Source organism: Camellia sinensis, chromosome 9, assembly GCF_055761805.1.
Source record: "Camellia sinensis isolate YWXY chromosome 9, ASM5576180v1, whole genome shotgun sequence".
Lineage (NCBI taxonomy): Eukaryota > Viridiplantae > Streptophyta > Magnoliopsida > Ericales > Theaceae > Camellia > Camellia sinensis.
In genome coordinates this window covers 63,945,865-63,962,524 of record NC_138969.1, presented here as the reverse complement: position 1 = coordinate 63,962,524, position 16,660 = coordinate 63,945,865, and positions in this window count along the sequence as shown.

Below are 16,660 nucleotides of genomic sequence, written 5' to 3'. Positions count from 1 at the left end.
GTAAGGGCATATGCTTCCTATGATTTGTATTTCTAAATAATCGTCTTGCTTTGCAATATCAAAACTACTACTCTAAATAAAGGTATGTTTACCTAATGTGCGCTAAAGATTTGAAGAGTGAATAAAGGGGGAAACAAAGTACCCAGTGTGTAATTTTATTTTCTTTGCATTGTAATGGAGCTTGTATCCAAAATTATTTATCTCAATTAACAGTATTGTATGTATGTTTTCATGCTTGCTTGTATCTGTAGTAAAATATATTGCAATTTACTCTTTACTGAAATGTGATTGACTAATTCAAAGTACAAATTGTTTCTTGAATTTGTTAGGAGGTGCTTGTAATTCATTTAAATTGTTGCTTGAATGCTTGTAATTCATGTGATGCGAGTTATGTTACGGAATCCAATGAGTCCATACTTAGATTTATGTTAGGAAATCCAAAGTGTCCATACTTAGAATCAAGACACGTTATTTCAAACATGCATCCACTTAAAGGCTTAAACATATATGAAGTGAACTCATCCGACATATATTAAGACTTTTCTATTGCTTTTCTTCCAATATGGGACCAATTTACTTCAAGAAGTTCCAACAATCTCCCCCTCAAATGTGAACTTATACATCGGGCAGAGTTTTCGCTCAAGTCTAATTTACTCACTGTGTCTTATGCCTTGTAATGAGGTTTGTAACAAGTTACTCTGGAAAGATAATTGAACTATCTTTGCAACATTTCAAAAACATAGGATAATTATAAAAACATGTGGGAAAGAATGTTTCTTTAGCAATGAATCCTTAGCAATTGATTCTTATATTTATCTCAAGTGAATATCCATTGATATTGAGGAAATAGAAAATGACACACATTAAGAAGACATAGAATCTCCATTTAGAAATAGAAATCCATCGCATCCCCTTTTGGAAAGAAGTGCTTTAGTCACTAGGGTAATGTCCAAGCAACTCTTGTATAGTTTGTGGTCTATATGTCCAAGTCCAACAAATATTGACAAACAACATTATTCGTACATATCAATATCATCAATTAAGGAAAATTTAATTGGAAGGAAGTTCTTAGTTACTATAGAAATATCCAGGCAAATTGAATCATAATGTGGTCAGTTTTAGTTTTCAATCAATAAAAATCAGAAGATTAGTTCGATGCCAAATTTTTTCCAACTCTGACAAAACCAAACCGTTAAACCCTACTAAGCATGCTTGTAACTACGAAGGCATCAACTAAGTTTGCCTACCATGGAATTTGTTAGCTATCTAAGCTTGCTAATTTTGTTACTTATCTCCCTTCTCCTAACCAAGAAATCTTCCAAAAGGCGCCCACAAACAAGACATATGTGGAACACAATAAACTGAGAAAAATTTTTAAAAAAAATAAAAAAGAAGAAAAGAAATGTACTAAATCCATAAACAAGCTATGTGAAACACATCAAATTTTGATAGCACGAAAAAGGACAATTCACTACAAGAATTAACACTTTTGCCGACCAAAAAATTGGTCGCTAAAAGCCCATTTTTTGGTCGGCAAAAGTTATCCGCGACCAATTTTTTTGGTCGCTACTTTGGTTGCCAATTGAGGGTCGGCAAAAGTAATTCGCGACCAAAATTTTGGTTGGTCGGCAAAAGTTGGATTTGCCGACTAAATTTTTGGTCGCTAAACATTTAATTACTGCGACTAATCCATTTTGTCGCTGTAGTGACCCTTATTCCCCACCTTAGCCTCGGGCATGAGCATTTGTATAATCTTGTTTTGCTAAGTTGCAGTAGTGAATTTTCTTGACTTGTCTTAACTAGAATGAGATTTTGTCTTGGTTTTTACTTACGTGAAATTTACTTGTTGAGTCTTGTTCTTTTCTGGTGAGTCTAGCCGAGGTCAGCTTAAAGCCAGAACCATCTTGAAACCACTTTGGTTGACCTCTACCTTCGTCCTGGCATATTGGCCGAGATGTCATTTTCTAGGCCGAGGTTTATCATCAAGGCCGAGAGGTGTATCATCTAGGTCGAGATGTTATCCTTGAACCCAAGTGATCTTGTTCCGGATTGGTGCGACCTAGACCGAGGTGTGGCACATCTAGGCTGAGGTGTGGCACAACTAGGCCAAGTGTTGTCCGTCCTAGCCGGGATCATAGATACCTCACCTACCGGAGCCGATGTTTCCACTCGATGTCAGTACCTTGTCAGAATGCCATGCCACCTTACTTGTTAAACACCCTTTCGCCATACTTTGTCTGGTCTGTCAGTCACCTTTTCAGGGAGAACCAACCAGTCATTGCCACGTGTCCGAGCTGAATGTTAAATCAGCCGGCAGTGAGTAGAACCTATCATTTTGTATCATATCTTTGCCTTGGGAGAGAGAAGCTCTAGAAGGAAGAAGGAGTTTTAGAGTGGAGCGGTGGACCTTCGAGCTTGATTCCTAGAGATCTAACCGTTAGATTCGTGTATTAAGGTTAGATTCTTGACCTACCCTTGTTGTTCTTGTTAATCATCTAGCTGCATTGCATGATCGAACCTGATATGCAAGCCGTGCATTAATTGAAAGTTTGGTTTTAGAAAGAGAAAGTAGTATTCATGTGTTCTTGAATAAAAGCCTTGTTCGATCCGAAAGTTTGCATTAAGATTCATGCTTTTGTGTTTGTTTTCATAGGATCTTCGAGTATGGGTACCCAGGTCCATGTTTTTGAATTCATAGCATGAAATCTCAGCTTTTGTAATAGCAAGTTTTGATCTTTGCATTCATCTTCCTCATGTCCATGTTCTTCATGTTCGTCATGTTCTTCAAGAGAGGGAAACCCAGATTTTGCCGACCACATTTCCTTGAATGTGGCCATCGAGGCAACACCTCGGCAAGGAGGTGTGGGACCTCGGCCTAGACCTAGTAATCGCCCAGCATGTTTTCCTGAGATGAGAAACAGTGTTTTGTTTTGTCTTAGCTTAGTTTTGAAGGATGCCGAGATCATCTGTATGCATGTGAACTTGTTTGAAAGTGCATTCAATAGACCTTGCCATGCGTTTGTAGGACTTGGACTCTCGCTTGACCCCGACGTTGAAGAACTATGTGAGTGGTATTTTTGATAAAGCTACATTATAAAGTTTTGATAAAGTTTTGTTTTGTTTTGAAAAGTATTTGCTAAGCATGAATGACTATTCCTATTTGTGTATCAAGTATTAGCGTTGATCTTGATAACCTTTGAAAGTCCGTACGTGCTAGGGGACTATAAGCATTTGTAGCACAACCTTGAAAGTCCGTACATGCTAGGGGACTATAAGCATTTGTAGCACAACCTTGAAAGTCCGTACGTGCTAGGGGACTATAAGCATTTGTAGCACAATTCTTGAAAGTCCGTACGTGCTAGGGGACTATAGGCATTTGTAGCACAATTCTTGTAAGTCTGTACGTGCTAGGGGACTATAAGCATTTGTAGCACAATTCTTGAAAGTCCGTACGTGCTAGGGGACTATAAGCATTTGTAGCACAATTCTTGAAAGTCCGTACGTGCTAGGGGACTATAAGCATTTGTAGCACAATCTTTGTTAATGTCACCCATGAAACTTGAAAAGACTTTGATTAACGAAGCTCGATAGATTTGTTAGATGCCTTGGAACTTGAAAGCCTTGAAAGACTTAAATCATTGAGACTTGAAAGATTGTTAGATAAACTTGATTTGCCCTTGGATTTTGTACAAGATGTGATGTGCCTTGTTTTGATAAAAATTTTGGATATCATTAATGCAAACCCCATTATTATTTATACCATTCATTGAGTATCCAAGCTCAGCCCTCTCTCTATATATGTAGGTGACGAGCAGGACGGCGATGACGCCTAGATGTACTTGCTACTTGTTTTGGATTATGCACTTTTGCCGCATCTTGAAGATTATGCTTCTTAGTTCTATTTTATTGTGTTTTGTATTTGATAGCTGAGAAGCCTTTTGGTCAGGATGTATTTTTGTACTTCATTTTGTTGTATTAAAGCTATGTACGAATGTATGCCATTCCATTTAACTTATGCACAGCTCTTATGGACTAATTAAATTTGTATATATTGCTTCCGCACATGTTAGCCCCATATGTAATACTCTGTTTGTGTGTGAATTTGAAAGTTGGCCTTCGATAATCTTGGATTACTGGCCATCACGGCAGCAAACTACTAGGGGCGGTTTGGGGTCGTGACATATTGGTATCAGAGCACAAGTTTCTTATAGTACGTTACTCACACTTCGAGTCCTAAAGAGTATAGGACTTTCCGTAGGATTGATGTTAGGATTGCATTGTTATGCTTGCTACTTGACAATGCGTGGATCACTTCGGCGTGACTATTTGCTATTGCATGCATATTGTTTGATCATCTTGTTTTAAAGTCACATTTTGCACACTCTTAGCATCATGAGAAGAGGTAGACCACTCATTGGCCGAGATCATCCCGAGGACAGATTGGATAGATTGGAGAGACTGGTCGAAGGTTTGGCCCATGAGTTAAGGCAAACTTGGCCACAAGACGCTAGTACTACTTCTACCCAGGCCGAGCAGACAAATGGCCGACATGCAGTTCCACCTCTGCCTCCTCCAGTGCCGCAAGTGCCTCCACAACAAGCTTTATATGGGGACGGTACCATAGCCTTGATCAGAGAGTTCAAAAAGATGAAGCCGCCGAGGTTCTCTGGGGGTATTGAACCAATGAAGGCCGAAGCGTGGGTCTTGGAAATGGAGAGACGGTTCGAGATTTTTCCCAGCACCGACGCCCAGAAGGTGTCATTAGCAACATTCACCTTAGACGACGATGCACGAAGATGGTGGATGATGACCCGAGAAAGCAACCCAGGTCTGAATTGGGCCAGATTTTTGGAGCTGTTCTAAAAGAAGCATTTTCCCCTTAGTGTCCGAGATCGCAAGACCACAGAATTTCAGACTTTGACACAAGGTAACAAGACAGTCGCAGAATACGACTGCACTTTTACCGAGTTGGTGAGATATGTGCCTCACATGGTCGATGATGAATACAGAAAAGCTAGAAAGTTTGAAAGTGGACTGCGCGGACCAATTCAGGATCGAGTTAACATGCTCAACATGCCGACTTACGCCGGAGTGTTGGACAAGGCCATCCTTGCAGAAGCTAACCTAAACCGGTATCAGAATTCAAGAGAGAACCAGAGGAAGAGGCAGAACAATGATAGCCGCCGAGTTTCGTTTAGCGCCAAGAAAAAGGCGAATGTGGCCAGCTCCAGCAACTCAAACCAGGAAAGTAGCGCTAAGCCGACGTGTGCAAGTTGTGGGAAGCCACATTCTGGAGTTTGCCGTTGGGCATCAGGAGCCTGTTTTGAATGTGGTGAAATGGGCCATCGCGTGAAAGACTGTCCGAAGACAAGAACTGACGATGGTAAGAAAGATGGGAACACCTCGGGCTCTGCGCAAAGAAATAACAGCGGAAGGGCCCAAATGAGACAGGGCAAAGTTTTTGCATTGTTACCAGGAGACACTACGAATGCTGAGACAGTGGTGTCAAGTATATTCTCAATTTGCTCTCAAGATGTATACATATTAATTGATTCGGGATCCACACATTCATTCATATCTGTTAAGTTTGCCGAGAAATTAAATAGAGAACAAGAACCCCTTGATTATATGTTACATGTGGCTACTCCATCTGGGAGAACTATGATTGTTGCATCCATTTATAGGGCGTGTATTGTTGTAATTGAGGGTGCAAAATTATTAGTTGATTTGATGCCGTTAAGCATGACCCACTTTGATGTCATATTGGGGATGGACTGGTTAGTAGTGAATCACGCATCTATTAATTGTGTTTCAAAGAATGTCATATTGAAACCCCCAAACCAAGCCGAGGTTATTTTCCAGGGTAAAGGAGTAGTACCCCCACCTTACTTAATCTCATCTATGAAAGCCTATAAATTGATCCAAAAAGGGTGTCGAGCTTACATGTGTAGTATACTAAGTAATCTGAATGGAAGCGTTGAGCTAGCCGACATCCCAGTTGTCAAGGAATTCCCCGACGTCTTTCCAAATGACTTGCCTGGCTGCTTTGTTGATAGAGAAATAGAATTTACGGTTGATACTACGCCGGGAACCCAACCTATCTCCAAAACACCCTGCAAAATGGCCCCAGCCGAACTTAAAGAATTGAAACTGCAATTACAAGAATTGTTGGGTAAGGGATTTATTAGACCGAGTACTTCACCATGGGGGCACCCGTTCTGTTTGTTAAGAAAAAGGATGGCACACTTTGTCTTTGTATCGACTACCGACAACTGAATAAGGTAACCATTAAGAACAAGTATCTGTTGCCTAGGATCGATGATTTGCTTGACCAACTACAAGGGGCACGAGTCTTTTCTAAGATTGACCTCAGGTCGGGCTACCACCAGCTGAAGGTTAAGGCCGAGGATGTCGAGAAGACTGCTTTCCGGACAAGGTATGGCCACTACGAATTTTTGGTAATGCCTTTCGGAGTGACCAATGCTCCTGCAGCATTCATGGATTTAATGAATAGGGTCTTCAAGCCGTACCTAGACGAGTTCGTGGTTGTTTTCATCGACGACATATTGATCTATTCCAAGAATGAAGTTGAGCATGAGAAGCACTTGGGGCTAGCCTTACAAGTCCTAAGAGACAAGAAATTATATGCCAAGCTTAGCAAGTGTGAATTTTGGCTCTCCAGTATCTCGTTCCTAGGGCATGTGATTAACGAAGAAGGTATTTCAGTCGATCCAAGTAAAATTGAAGCTGTCGTGAATTGGCCGACACCGACTAATGTATCCGAGATTCGTAGTTTTCTGGGTCTGGCCAGCTATTACAGGAAATTTGTGAAGGATTTTTCAAGGATTGCAGTACCGCTGACACAACTAACTCAGAAAGGAGTAGCGTATGAATGGACCAAGGATAGGGAGTCCGCTTTCCAAGAGTTAAAGACGAGGTTGGTTACAGCGCCGATACTTGCTTTACCGTCAGACAAGGAAGAATTTCAAATTTATAGTGATGCTTCACATAAGGGATTGGGCTGTGTGTTAATGCAAAGAGGTAAGGTTATAGCATACGCATCTCGTCAGTTAAAACCCAATGAAAAGAATTATCCTACCCATGATTTGGAACTGGCAGCCGTGGTCTTTGCTTTTAAGATATGGCGCCATTACTTGTATGGAACTTCTTGTCAAGTCTTCACAGACCACAAAAGTCTGAAGTACTTGTTCACTCAAAAAGAATTGAATATGAGACAGAGAAGATGGCTTGAACTATTAAAGGACTACGACATGCAGATTCAGTACCATCCGGGTAAGGCAAACTCCGTAGCCGACGCGTTGAGCAGGAACTTAGTTGGAAGTTTGGCGTGCCTGACAATGATTTCAGTAGAGCCGACCATAATTGAGGAAGTGAAGACCAGATAGATGGAGGATAAGTTCCTCAAGAAAGTAATTGATGAATTCGTCACCAAGCCAAGGCCAGGGTACAACATTGAAAATCGAGTGCTTAAGTTTGAAGGGAGATTGTGCGTGGCCAACGTCCTAGAGTTGAAAAGGAAGATTTTGCAGGAAGCCCATAGCTCCAAATTTGTCGTTCATCCGGGAAGCACCAAGATGTACCAAGATGTGAAGCGGACTTTCTGGTGGTCAAATATGAAAAGAGAAATAGCCGAGTTTGTATCCCAGTGTCTATGTTGTCAGCAAGTGAAAACAGAACACCAGAGGCCAGTAGGACTTCTTCAACCCTTGTCAATCCCTGAGTGGAAATGGGAACATATCTCCATGGATTTTGTGATTGGTTTGCCGAGGACGCGAACAGGTATGAACTCAATTTGGGTTATAGTTGACAGATTTACTAAGTCAGCTATAGCGATCCCGGGTTTACCCTTGTTGTATAGTGATCCAGGCATGTGTCCGTGGATGTTGGTAGTTGCTTAGTATCGTGTTTACATTCCTTTTTCTTCGTATTTGAGTTATAGGATGTGTTGGGCGGATTTGTTTCAGGTTGGTTGAGTTTAGAAACCAAAACTAGTTGCCCAGATTTTTGGCCTGTCCGCTCGAGCGGAGGTGTTGGCGCTCGAGCGGGGGATACATCCATCCAGTATCTTGTTGTGCAGTGTTGTGAGCTCGAGCGTAGGGTTGGGAGCTCGAGCGGGGGCCTGGTTCTGCAAAAGTGCTGGGCGAGTGCATTCTGCGCTCGAGCGGGAGGTTGGCCGCTCGAGCGGAAGTCTGTGAGTGGCCGCTCGAGCGGGGTGTTTTACGCTCGAGCGGAAGACTGGGTTTAAGTCCCGAAATTGTGACTTTTCAAATCACTTTTTCACTTTCTCTTCTCTCTCTTACTTTTCCAAAATCACCATTGTTGAGCCTTTCACTCTAGACTCTACCTTCTCTCTAGGTTTTGATCTAGTAGGAGTGATTTACTCACCTTTGGCCTTTACAAAAAAGTTGTTGATCGTCGAGGGCTTCATTTTAATCTGAAAATCTCGGGTTTTGGAGCACGTTGGGTTTTGTCGTCTTCTCCTTTGGGACTCCGAATTTGAGGTAGGGATAACCTACTCCTCTCTATGGGTTTTGTCTTTAAATTTTGGTATTTTGAGATGTTGGGCTTGGTTGGGTAATTTTACAAAGGTTGGGGCTTTTGTGTAATTTTACAAAGGTTGGGGTTTCATTCATAATAAACCTAGATGCATGTTTGGCATGAAGAAAATGGAATGATTGTTGAATCATTGATGAAAATGGGACCTAAGGGTTGAAATGGTAATTATGGAAAATGGCCTAATTACATTGTTTAATTAATTGGGATAATTAATTGATGAGAAATGAGGAAATGAAATGTTGATTGAATATCCATTTGTGCATTTATTTTCTGTTTTAGGAATAACTGCTTTGGGCTATCGGTGGAGGATAGTCGTGATTGTTGTAGACAATGTATGTTGATTAGGCAAACTGAAACTAATCAATGGAATGTGTTATGGAACTTGACAGTTGCTAGAATACATTAATTGTTTGTATTGTGTGATTGTATATAGAACCAATGTGTTTATATACGTTATGTGTAGAGGAGGAGATAGGGGATGTACTCCGCGGTTTAGGGGAAGATAGGGGATGGACCTCTAAACCGGATAGGTATTTGGAGGAGATAGGGGATGTACTCCATAGACAGAGCTCATATGCTTGTCTAGAGAAGTGAAGATAGAGCTCATATGCTTATCTTTGTGAAGTGAAGTGTGGATACAGCTTGTATGCTTATCTGTGGATATTGTTGATATACATATCTGTTGTAGAGTGTGGATACAGCTTGTATGCTTATCTGTGGATATTGTTGATATACATATCTGTTGAAAATGTGGATATAGCTTTTATGCTTATCTGAATGTGAGATATAGTTTTTATACATATCTGTGGAAATGATGATAGAGCTAGCATGCTTATCTGTTGAAAAAGGGAAAATGAAAAGTAATTGGGACTTGTAAGTCGTTGACATAAATATGTAATTTATGTGATTGAATCAGTGGTGACCAACTATCAATTGCTAATGTTTTAGTCATTGTCCATGGTTGGTTTAGTGTATTTCTACTGGGCTGTGGCTCACCCTATATGGGAATATCATTTTCAGGTGCAGGAAGCATGCCACCTCCAAGGACATAGCTGGGAAGCTAGTGGCGGACATAGTTTTGTCGTTTTACTGTTGATGTATTACATGTAATTTCAAGCCAAGGGCTTAATGTGTAAACGAGTTAGAACTCTTTGTTGTAACCAAGTGTTAACTTGGAAAGCTGTAAGCCCGTAGGGCATTTTGTTATGAGGTTAACATGTAATACTTACGTCTTGGAATTCTAATGAATGAAAGGAATGCAGTTAGTTTAAATGTAAATGCATGTCTTATCTGATGGGTTTATTGTTATTATTTTGAGGGCGTTACAACTTGGTATCAGAGCGTACTGGGTTCGAATACTTTGGGTACGTGGGAAGTGATTAGGATCACAATGGGTTTGTCTCGCTTGATAGAGACTTAGATGTAGTATCATATGCTATGTGCTTAAATGCTAACGTGCTTATGTGACTATGTGAGTATGGGATTTAATTTCTAGGATGTTGATTGGATCCTTGAGTTTCTGGGAGTCTTGTTGGAAAAGCACTTGATCAACGCTGTTTCTAACCGGAACTCTAGTAACGCCTCGGGACTATCATTATCCGGAAATGAAATTCGTAAGTGCTTATGTGTTTATGTGCTTATGTGGAGTGAATTACAGTTGTCCATGCATTAGGACGTGAGTGATTAGTTTCGGCACACCTATGAATGTGCTAACGTTCTGTGTTGCCTTTATTAGGATGTCAGGACGAGGAAGAGGTGCTAGGCGTGGTAGACCTGCGAGGCAGGAAATACCGTTACAGGGTGAGATTCCGGCAGTGCAGGAGGGAGTTGGGCAGGCCAATGTGGCCGAGCCAGTGGGTCAGCAGGCTATGGGTGCCTTGGCCAGAGAGATAGCAGGAGCTTTGGGTATTCTTAGAGCTGGGAATCAGGCAGCTGAGACAGGGCCTTCCTTCTTGAAGAGGGAGTTCTTTCGGTGTAATCCGGACGAGTTTATCGGGGATCCTAAAGAGCCGCTTCAGGCAGATGAATGGCTCGAACAGACAACGAAGACGTTTGAGATGCTTGGCATCGAGGACGGAGCATTGAAAGTGACCTTGGCATCCTTTCAACTGAAGGGAGATGCGGGTCAATGGTGGAAGTACGAGAAAGCTCGTGTTGGTGGTACTTGGGAGGCGTTTGTGAATGCTTTTCAGGAGAGGTTTTTATCAGCAGCAGCTAGGGAAAAGCTGAGGGATCAGTTTAGCCGGCTTAATCAGCAGGGCTTGTCAGTGGCCGAGTTTGAGGCTACTTTTACCAGTCTGTCTAGGTTTGCACCTGAACTGGTGGCGTCTGAGGAACGCCGTTGCTATGAGTTTGAGCGGAAGTTGAGGCGGGGCCTCAAGTTGAGAATTGGTGGGTCTTATATTCGAGAATATAGACACCTAGTGGACGCTGCAGCTCATATGGAGCTTATGATGCAGGAGGAGGATGAGAGTCAGAGAGGCTCCAAGAGGAGCCAGGATAGTCAGAGTGATGGCAGGAGACAGAAGGGTTATAACCCTCAGCAGTCTCAGGGTGCAGTCTCTAGATCGACCTTTCCAGTGCCTAGTGTAGGCTCGGGGAGAGGCAGTCAGGGAGAATTCACTTGTTACAAGTGTGGCCAGCTGGGTCACAAGGTTTCTGTTTGCCCGCAGAAGGGTGGGGGTCAGAAAGCTGCTTCTTCTTCAGCTAGACCGCAGAGTCAGAGTTTGGGCAGGGGGCAGCTCTTGATTTGTTATCAGTGTGGACAACCTGGGCACATGAAGAGGTTTTGCCCACAGTTGAGTGCCACTTCGGGAGCGTCTGGTTCTAGGCAGACGCAGGGTTTTCAGCCAGCTCAGTCTGTGCAGGCCTCGAGGGCCAATCCGGGAGCTTCGTCATCCCAGTCTGTGCAGCAGTCTTTTGCTCCGAGAGGTGAGCAGGTAGACCAGGGGCCTACGGGGCGCGTGTATGCTGTTACCGCGCAGGATTTAGTACCGGCTCCATCAGTAGTGAGAGGTACTTTTCTGTTTTGCAACTCGGTTGCTAATGTGTTGATAGACACGGGTGCATCTCATTCTTTTGTATCTGCTGCATTTGCATCTGTTTTGGAATTGGAGTTAGCACAGTTAGCATCTCCTATTTGTGTGGTATCACCTTTGGGTGGTGAGTTGATTCTGAAACAGGGTGTTAGAGGATGTGATATAGAGGTCGCCGATTATAGGCTTCCTTTTCCGTTTGTTGTCATGCCCATGAAGGGTTTTGATGTTATTTTGGGTATGGACTGGTTATCGTCATACCGGGCTGTTATTGATTGCTACCGCCAGAGGGTTACATTGTGTACCTTGAGCGGGGAGTGGTTCCATTTCTTGGGAGACCGGGTTGGTAGTGTTTTGCCACCGGGGTATGATTCGCGAGGGCGAAGTGAGCTTAGTAGTCTACTTGCCAGTTTTGAGAGTGGTGAGAGTGGTGAGACCCAGGTTGTGTTACCGAGGGTGGTTTGTGAGTATTCGGATGTCTTTCCCGAAGATCTTGTTAGTTTGCCACCTCACCGAGAGATAGAGTTCTCTATTGATTTAGTGCCTGGTACGGCACCGATTTCTATGGCACCTTACCGTTTTGCTCCAGCAGAGTTGGTTGAGTTGAAAGTTCAGCTCCAGGAATTGCTTGTTAAGGGCTTTGTTCGCCCTAGTGTTTCACCGTGGGGAGCACCGGCACTTTTTGTTAAAAAGAAAGATGGTGCCTTGAGATTGTGTATAGACTACCGGAAGTTGAATCGGGCTACGGTTAAGAATAAGTACCCTATGCCCCGTATAGATGATTTATTTGACCAGTTGAAGGGTTCCCGTTGTTTCTCTAAGATAGACTTGAGATCGGGTTACCATCAGTTGAGGGTCAGGGAGGAAGATATTCCTAAGACGGCATTCCGTACGCGGTATGGCCATTATGAGTTTCTAGTGATGCCATTCGGACTTACCAATGCACCGGCAGTCTTTATGGACTTGATGAACCGGATCTTCCGGGAGTTCTTAGACCGATTTGTGGTTGTTTTCGTGGACGATATCCTTATCTATTCGTCTTCTGAGGAGGAGCACGAGACACACTTGAGAGTGGTGCTTGAGTTACTTAGAGCCCATAGGCTGTATGCCAAGTTCGGGAAGTGTGAGTTCTGGCTGAGGGAAGTCAAGTTCTTAGGCCATGTGGTATCCGGGGAAGGGGTGTCTGTTGATACATCCAAGATTGAGGCAGTGCAAGATTGGGCACAGCCTAAGAGTGTATTTGAGATCCGCAGTTTTCTGGGATTAGCTGGGTATTACCGTCGGTTTGTGAAGGATTTCTCCAGGTTAGCGTCACCGTTGACTAGGCTGACTCGGAAGGGAGTCAAGTTTGTGTGGAGTGGGACTTGTGAAAAGTCGTTCCAAGAGCTGAAAATTAGATTGACCACCGCTCCGGTGTTGATTATTCCGGAGAGAGGGTTGGGTTATGCGATTTATTGTGATGCCTCACGAGAGGGTTTGGGTTGTGTGTTGATGCAAGAGGGGAAAGTGGTAGCTTATGGCTCACGTCAGTTGAAAATACACGAGAAGAATTACCCCACACACGACCTAGAGTTAGCAGCTGTGATCTTTGCCTTGAAAATCTGGAGGCACTACCTTTATGGTGAGAGGTTCGAGGTATTCTCGGATCATAAGAGTTTGAAGTATCTGTTTACACAGAGAGACTTGAATCTGAGGCAGAGGAGGTGGATGGAGTTCATCGAAGACTATGATTTTGAGTTACATTATCATCCGGGAAAGGCCAATGTTGTGGCCGATGCCCTTAGTAGGAAGACCATTAGTGATGTTGCTAGTATAGCCATCCGGGAATGGGTGATGTTGGGAGCACTTGGCGAGTTTGATTTGCTACTGGGCGAATTTGTTGAGGCTGCGGCCTTGTTTTCTGTTGTTGCGCAGCCTACACTTGTGACTAGAGTGTTAGAGGCACAGAGAGGTGACCTTGAGGTAGAATCCCTCCGAGAGAAGATCTCCAGTGGGAAAGTTGAGAAGGGTTTGACGGTGTATCCCGACCTGAGTGTGAGATACCGAGACCGTTTGTTTGTACCGGAGGCTTGCCGTGAGGAAGTACTCCGAGAGTTTCACCATTCGCGCCTTGCGGTGCATCCGGGAGGTACTAAGATGTATCAGGATTTGGGTCGCCAGTTTTGGTGGCGGGGTATGAAAAGAGATGTGGCTGTTTTCGTATCGAAGTGCCTTACTTGCCAGCAAGTGAAGGCCGAGCATCAGAGGCCAGCGGGTTTGTTGCAACCCTTGCCTATTGCCGAGTGGAAGTGGGAGCATGTCACTATGGACTTCGTTGTAGGTCTTCCGAGGACTCAGCGGGGTAGTGATGCTATTTGGGTGGTTGTAGACCGGTTGACTAAGTCGGCGCACTTTATTCCTATGCGCGTGAGAGATTCGGTAGATCATCTTGCCGACTTGTATATTCGGGACGTAGTGAGATTGCACGGGGTCCCAGTGACGATCGTCTCAGATAGAGATCCTCGTTTTACTGCCAGGTTGTGGCAGAGTTTGCAGAGTGCCTTGGGCACTAAGTTGACCTTTAGTACGGCCTATCATCCTCAGACTGATGGGCAGTCCGAGCGTACTATTCAGATCCTCGAGGATATGCTTCGGGGTTGTGTCCTGGACTTCAGTGGGACGTGGGAGAGGCACTTGCCATTGGTAGAGTTTGCCTACAACAACAGTTTTCAGTCTAGCATCGGTATGGCACCGTTTGAGGCCTTGTATGGCCGACCGTGTAGGTCTCCAGTGTGTTGGGCCGAGGTGGGTGATGCACCTTTGTTGGGTCCGGAGTTGGTTAGGGAGACGACGGAGAAAGTTGAGCTTATCCGTAAGAGGCTTGTTACAGCCCAGAGTCGACAAAAGAGTTATGCCGACCGTAGGAGGAGACCGTTGGCGTTTGAGGTAGGTGATCATGTCTTTCTGAAGATATCACCTAGGCGAGGTCTGATGAGGTTTGGGAAGAGTGGGAAGTTATCCCCTCGGTTTATTGGTCCTTTTGAGATCCTTGAGAAGATAGGCGAGGTTGCTTATCGGTTAGCCTTACCGCCGCAGTTGTCCGGAGTGCATGACGTGTTTCATGTGAGTATGCTTCGGAAGTATGAGCCAGATCCATCACATGTGTTGGATTGGACTGATTTAGAGGTAGATGAGGATGCCTCGTATGAGGAGAGACCGGTTCGGGTCTTGGATAGGCGGGATCAGGTCCTGCGTGGCAAGACCATTCCTTTGGTGAAAGTCTTGTGGAAACATCACGGAGTGGAGGAAGCCACTTGGGAACGTGAGTTGGAAGTCCGTGAGAAATATCCGGACTTATTTGTTGATGTGTGATCTTGTATTTAAATTTTACGTTTTGTTGAACTTAAGAGCTTTTATATATGTCTTAAGTTGTGAAACATTGAGAATGTTTTGACTATTGGTAGTATGTTCTGGAACTTGCCTCATATGGAAGTTGAATGTAACACTATATATGTTGAATATATTGTTGACATTGGAAAGTTAGTGTATAATGTTGGTGCATGTTAATAATACATATGTTGTTTACATATTGTGATATGTCTCTTGTTAAAGGGATGGGATGACCGGTAATGGGTCGAATTGTTGAATGTTAAAATGTAACATTGTTTAAAATGGAAGAGAACTTGTTTTTGAAAACTTGTGTTTAATTTCGGGGACGAAATTCTTTAAGGGGGGGAGGTTATAGCGATCCCGGGTTTACCCTTGTTGTATAGTGATCCAGGCATGTGTCCGTGGATGTTGGTAGTTGCTTAGTATCGTGTTTACATTCCTTTTTCTTCGTATTTGAGTTATAGGATGTGTTGGGCGGATTTGTTTCAGGTTGGTTGAGTTTAGAAACCAAAACTAGTTGCCCAGATTTTTGGCCTGTCCGCTCGAGCGGAGGTGTTGGCGCTCGAGCGGGGGATACATCCATCCAGTATCTTGTTGTGCAGTGTTGTGAGCTCGAGCGTAGGGTTGGGAGCTCGAGCGGGGGCCTGGTTCTGCAAAAGTGCTGGGCGAGTGCATTCTGCGCTCGAGCGGGAGGTTGGCCGCTCGAGCGGAAGTCTGTGAGTGGCCGCTCGAGCGGGGTGTTTTACGCTCGAGCGGAAGACTGGGTTTAAGTCCCGAAATTGTGACTTTTCAAATCACTTTTTCACTTTCTCTTCTCTCTCTTACTTTTCCAAAATCACCATTGTTGAGCCTTTCACTCTAGACTCTACCTTCTCTCTAGGTTTTGATCTAGTAGGAGTGATTTACTCACCTTTGGCCTTTACAAAAAAGTTGTTGATCGTCGAGGGCTTCATTTTAATCTGAAAATCTCGGGTTTTGGAGCACGTTGGGTTTTGTCGTCTTCTCCTTTGGGACTCCGAATTTGAGGTAGGGATAACCTACTCCTCTCTATGGGTTTTGTCTTTAAATTTTGGTATTTTGAGATGTTGGGCTTGGTTGGGTAATTTTACAAAGGTTAGGGCTTTTGTGTAATTTTACAAAGGTTGGGGTTTCATTCATAATAAACCTAGATGCATGTTTGGCATGAAGAAAATGGAATGATTGTTGAATCATTGATGAAAATGGGACCTAAGGGTTGAAATGGTAATTATGGAAAATGGCCTAATTACATTGTTTAATTAATTGGGATAATTAATTGATGAGAAATGAGGAAATGAAATGTTGATTGAATATCCATTTGTGCATTTATTTTCTGTTTTAGGAATAACTGCTTTGGGCTATCGGTGGAGGATAGTCGTGATTGTTGTAGACAATGTATGTTGATTAGGCAAACTGAAACTAATCAATGGAATGTGTTATGGAACTTGACAGTTGCTAGAATACATTAATTGTTTGTATTGTGTGATTGTATATAGAACCAATGTGTTTATATACGTTATGTGTAGAGGAGGAGATAGGGGATGTACTCCGCGGTTTAGGGGAAGATAGGGGATGGACCTCTAAACCGGATAGGTATTTGGAGGAGATAGGGGATGTACTCCGTAGACAGAGCTCATATGCTTGTCTAGAGAAGTGAAGAT